The 6,243-nt window shown below is 41.9% G+C and overlaps 1 long non-coding RNA gene across 1 annotated transcript; it reads left to right on the plus strand.

Moving 5' to 3' along the window:
- Nucleotides 1-3,729: 3,729 nt before the first annotated feature.
- On the plus strand, nt 3,730-5,116 carry LOC128413426 (uncharacterized). Its single transcript, XR_008330338.1, has 2 exons — nt 3,730-3,827; nt 4,861-5,116. It is a non-coding gene; the product is annotated as an uncharacterized LOC128413426 (long non-coding RNA).
- Nucleotides 5,117-6,243: the final 1,127 nt, after the last annotated feature.

Below are 6,243 nucleotides of genomic sequence, written 5' to 3' on the forward strand. Positions count from 1 at the left end.
CTGAGTTCGTTAATCAGTTCACCTGCTAGAAGGACTCTAAAGTCAGTGAAAATTTGGCCTGGAGCTTTTGGAGAAAGAAGAATGAACGTTGATTTTAAAGTGTATCAGGATATAACCTAATTGCCAGATGAGTTGTCAGTTCTGAAGCTAAGAATACCACAAGAGGGCAGGCTAATGCAAGAATAGATAATTGACACACACAGATTTCATGCAAAGCAAGGTATGTATATAGAGAATGATTAAAATGAGAAACATGGGAAGCTGCCTTCCACCAAGTCAGACCATTGATCCATCAAGCTCAGTATTTTCTACACTCCTCCAGCTCTCCAGGATTTCAGATCAGGGTTACCCCCATCCCTACCTGACCAGCAAGAAAATCCTTTTTCTAATAACATGCACTTTACACAGGACTGCCCTTGAAAAACATTTAAAAACAGCAGCCCCCCCCCCGAGCAGCAAACAGGCTTTTAATAGGAACCCAAAATTTTGAGTACATACCTCTGGTGATGAATGATATTTGATGTCTTCATGTTGGTTTCTGAGTGCTATTCAATCCCTGACACTGATCTTTGAAGCCTTAAACAACCTTAGCTGCATGTGGTCTCCTTACCCCATGTAAACCTAACCATAATGCTGATTTCTTTAGGAGAGGCTCTGCTCCAAGAGATGCCACTATCTGAAGAAAGGTCGGCAGCATCAGGAACAGAGTCTTTTCTGTGGTGGCCCCCAGATTTTGATTTCCCAGCAGAATTCATTTGGTTCCTTACCTTCCTGTTGCTACAGGTGAAAACAATTCAACTTACTTAAGCTTTTGAAAGGGCTGAGGAGAGTTTATTTCCCCTCTCTCTTTTAGTTGTGATATTTACCCCTGACCTCAGCTTCAGACCTAAATTGCAACATACTAGAACTGAGTCTTAAAAGAAAAAGGCAAAATATGGGTCCATGGAGTTAAAGTTGTAAGCTAGAAGAAGCAGGTGGCTAATTGTAGAAGATGTTTACAGCTCACATGACATTAAAGTTAAGGTCTTTACTTGCTATTTCCATATTCTTTGGAGCATGAATGATCACGTGCTTTTGCTCTTCTCTGAAGAGCTTTTGAATTTTAGAATAATACTAATGCGAACATGCTTGATCTTTTCTACAATTAATTCAGAGTGGAAGAGGTGCAATGAGTATACAGCTCCTGCAGCCAATAGATTAGTAGTGGGAAACTCCCCCCCCCCCCGTTGAAGGCCACATTCAGGCAGTAGGTGGGATCACAGCTGACTGTGTGTGGGAAACTACTAAGCAAAGATCACAAAACCCCTACCATTGGAGATGGTACTTGGAAGCATCTCAGCAATTTCTCCGTATTTGAGGACTTCCACATTCCCAGGTTAGAATGACTGATATCCCTTTTTGCTTGTTTAAACTTTGGGCACATGTGGCCTGGTTTCATCTATGGAGCAATTTTTATTTTATTTTATTTTAAATGAAACTTGTTTGGGGCATGGTATGCTTTGCTTGTTCCTACTTACACTGAATGATATCACCTACACTGAATATAGGAGTGCAGTAGGGAAATAGACAGGATGGTTAAAAATTCTCCTGGACCCTAGGAATAAATGAATAGTAAGCACACTTCCAAAGCAGGAATTTAAAGGAAAAACGCAGCAGTTTTCTTAGGACTTAAGGAAACTATTTTCTTGAAGTTCAGAGACTGGAGATCAAATCTGGGGCAGTGATAACTGCTGCAAGCTAGGTATCCAGTTTTGACACTCTGCAGCCACACTTTAATTGCCTGCCATAAGTTGCTGTCACCTGCTGCCATGTCGATTACCAGGGAGCAAAAAACATGTGCGTGACAGCACAATGTGCCATTCTGTTGCCGCGTTCCTCTTTCCCACCTCCATTCTCACCTACCTAAGACCAAGATAATTATGTGCAGAACAGTTTTGGTTTGCTGTGGAAAGTTTGGGTGATACAGATGGCAATGTTTTTAAAAAATGATTCCATTCAGTCCCGTGAAAGATACTTCTTTTGCACTCATCCTTTGGTGAATTCGTTTAATGGTTCAAGTAATTTCCTCTCAGTGAGGATAAGCTGTCAGACTCAGAGTATCCCTAACACAAGTCTGGCGCCAATGAAAAGATTATTTCATCACCCAGGCAAGATGGTTGTTTTATAGATTCTCAAAAGGGAGCCACGGTGGACTGTCCTCATGCTGCACATGCCCCCCCCCCCCAAAAAAACAGGCATACAAAAACTGCCTTAGAATGGAGTAGTAGCTGTGATGTTCTAGTCAAGCACTTTTGTACTTGAATAATGCATCCCTTGAATCAAGCAGGCCTCCCTGCCTTAGGGAACCTTTCTAGCTTTCGCTTCATAATACACCACGCTCATCATGAGGTGGAATGGGAACGTCCAAGAATGTTTGGAGGAATCTGCCTGAGGGAAGAGGTTGCGTTAAACAATCTTCGGGGACCTTCCTGGCCTGTGAACCGTTCCATAGCATTGACAGGATAATTTGAGAGGAAACGAAAGATCTTCAAGGAGCTGACCAAAATCGCAAGGAAATATCAGCCCTGTGTATTTGGGATTTCAGAGTGCTATAGCAGACTACAGCATCTTTGTGACAAATTGGTTTTAATTTAGCATGAGATTTCATGGGCAACAGCCGACACAAGCAGTTTTGTCTTCAAAGCATCTAAGCAAGAAAGTTAACCTTGTTCTGTTTGCTTCCCCAAGGGACTGCGCTACTGCTTTAAGGAGCTTCTTAACTAATGCTGCCGTGTTTAGAATGTGCCCAAGGAACAAAATTCATAATTTACTTATGGTCTGCAACTTACAGAAGTGGAAAAAAACCATCACCTCTAAAAGAGATTGCCAAATCCTGATTTCTGCTTATGCTCATTTTGTTCATGATACTTTTCTCCTAATTTTCTTCAAAGAGTCCAGAGATAAAACCTACTCTTACTATTTTTTAGGTTTTTAGATTTCAAAGTGCGTTTTGTTATCTTGGAAAGATCCTTCACACTGACCTAAGGCTAATGAGCAAAACACATGCAGATAACAAACTGTCAGGCTTACAAAAACAGGCTCGCAACAGTTGCAGAACACGAGTGTTAATCAATAGCTCACTCTGGTTGGACTCAGAAATTGCTCAGTTAAAGAACCTGGGAAACTTTTGTTAAGCCACACTTTTTAAATGTATTTCCGGGTGCTTCCAGGTGGGTGTTTCTTGTGGGATAGGCACACCTCATGCATTTTTCTTTTTTGTAGGCTTCACATGATATCATTGCCATCAAAATGCCAGCCTGGATTTCCCCCATTTAATCTGGATTTAGTCTTCCTGCAGATAATTCAACGCTAACACCACACCCCCTAGCTACTGTTGTGACGACATTTGAACAACCTATTTGCAATATGAAACCCTCACCTGGAAATGCCCTGGGACAGGTGACATAGGTATAGTCATATTTTCAAATTTATTGAACATTTAACATTTCTGTTTTGGTTTTCGTGTATTTCATAAGGCTAGTCACCTGGGGAAAAACAGGGGCTAGGGTGTGTGTGTGTGTGTGTGTGTGTGTGTGTGTGTGTATATACACACACATACATACATACATACATACACACACACTAGCTGAGGGCGATAGAGTTCTGGGCAGTCATGGCAACTGTTGCCAAGGGAATCAGAATGTTGGGAAAGTCACAATGGGGCAGTTAGGCAGGGGAAGGGGGAAGAGAAGAGAAGAGCAGGAAGGGTGGGCTAGGAAGGAAGAAGAAAGTGTTGCTGTGAGTTTGTGAAGCACATTCAGTGAGGGGACCCTGCAGCCAAGTTCCAGGTGTGACTGTGGTAGATAGAGTCAGGGAGGAAAAATAATGACGGGAGAGAGAAGAGCTGTAAGGTGAATTGAGATTTGGCTAGCAGCGATGCCAAGGAGCAACATAACATTCACAGGAACAGCCAGGGAACGTCACAACATCCTAAGGAACTGGACTGGGGGAAATGACTGCAGTATTAGTTTACTGCACAAGACAGGATTTGGTATTGTAAGGGCATTTTATGCCGGAGAAAAGTTATTCTGTTCCTCCTTTATAACGAAAATCATTTTAACAGAAGTGGTTTTCGTCGGCTTCCAAACTCCTTTCTCCGAGTGTGAATTTGGAGTCTCCCACTCACCATCACTTCCTGTCAGATTCTGACAATGAGATGAATGCTTGCTCTCTCACACTCATTCACACATGATTGGACCAGGCTCCCCATTGATAGGAGAAATAAAATATATTGCAGTAAAGTCATGCCTTTACCTCAGTGATGGCCAAACTTGGCCCTCCAGCTGTTTTGGGACTACAACTCCCATCATCCCTAGCTAACAGGACCAGGGGTCAGGGATGATGGGAATTGTAGTCCCAAAACACCTAGTTTAAAAAGGTGTCTATTTTAGAGGTGTGGACTTTGAAAGACGCATCTTTGGCTGTTTTGACAATGTGCTGTACACAGGCTAGCGTACCAATATGGCAAGAAGCACAATAAAAACGAATTTATAAATATTTGGGGTTTGAAACTTGAAATAACAATCACGGAATGAGTCAAGCACTATTTTGAGAGAGATCATATTTGCCAGATTGCTATTTCTAGTTCATCTGGTCTGCATGTGAAAGCTATAAATTTCAGTGGAACATACTTTTTATCAAAGAAGTCTACTTTTCAAACATATAAACGTATCATCATCTTGTAGGCATTAGCAAAGAAAATGATGCTGGTAGAAGGGGCGCGTATTTCCAGCTGCCCAGCTGCAAATAATCTGAATTACACTTTCATCCTGAGCAAGGTGGAAAATGCAACCCCAAATAATCAGCTTTTTTCATTTGCAGACTTATAACACTTGTTCAGCTTGGAAACAACTTTGCAGAGAAATAATGTTTGGAAGGGACAAGCTTCTTCTCTATAGGATCTTTGATGGATCAATTGACAGCATATTCTTTGCCATAATCTCCAAGGACCCTAAGAAACCTGTCTGGTTGCATGACAATATTCATGTGACTTGATTAACCAAGATCAATTGGATTCAAGAAGTCTGCTCAAGAACATAGAACACATAACAACTTTCAGCATAAATGGTCAAGGTCACACCAATAAGTCCTAAAACCGATCCATTACATGCATGCCCTAGTGCAGTGCTCGGGAACCTGTTGCCACCAGTCTAATTTAATACAGCTCTCTGGGACACAGCAGGTTCACTATAGCTGCCCAGTTCACCTCCTTGGGGTCATTTCTTCTCCTGTTTTGTGAATGTGAGAGATAGGGGTAGAGAGGTAGAGAAGATGTAGCTGCTACACAATAAGGCTGGGCGAAAAAAACTTGGCAGGAAACTGGAGGGTTGGGGAAGCCCGGGGTGGGGAGGTGGGACGGTAGAAAGGGGGAAATGGAAATGGACAAAACAATGGAAGGAAAGCCAACTGCAAGCAGTCACATGTAATCTGTGTTAATGGAGGAGGGAAAGGCAGTATGAGAATGTAAACTGGATGGAGAGAGGGAGGGGGGAGCAAAGAAAGGAGGAGAGATATGGGGTGTCAGTGAGCAAGTTTGCTATGCAATCCTGCAAACTGCCCACTTTGGGCTCTCATCCTATACAAGTGGTATGTGGCCTTTGACAGATTACTTCTGAAGGAATGGGTGACCAGTAATATAAGACCTACCATGAACAGCTGCCTCTGACTCTCTGGGAAGTAACTGGGATCAAGCCTGGATCTTCCAGGATCAGATCCTGATAACCTAGTTTTCAAATAGTGCACAAACTACAGTTTCTTGGTTCAGACCTCACAAGGTACTGCAACTTAAGAAACTACAATATAGATGTCAACATCAAGCAGCTTGAATAGAAAATATTTTCATGAAACACCTTGGTTGAAGACACAGCATGGTTGGCCAAAACTTCTATTTATAAGTTACTGTTTTTCAGACTTCTGTTTTAAAGGTGAACTGTGGAATCATTTTACTCCCACGGGAATACAAAACCTCATAAAATGTTAATATAGCCTTGGGAGACTGGTGTTTCTAACAACAACAACAAAATCAAATGGTTGCAGCCACACAAATGGCATCAGAGAGAGAAAGAGGTAAAATATAATGGGAAGTACAGTATGAAGATCTGAAAAAGCATATTCCACAGAAACTGAGAAGCAAACAAAAATTTTTTTTGCTATTGATCTTCACCCTGCTGCAGCTGTCCTTTTGATTCCTGCTTTCTTCTTGTC

The sequence above is a fragment of the Podarcis raffonei genome, chromosome 5 (genome assembly GCF_027172205.1).
Source record: "Podarcis raffonei isolate rPodRaf1 chromosome 5, rPodRaf1.pri, whole genome shotgun sequence".
Taxonomy (NCBI): Eukaryota; Metazoa; Chordata; class Lepidosauria; order Squamata; family Lacertidae; genus Podarcis; species Podarcis raffonei.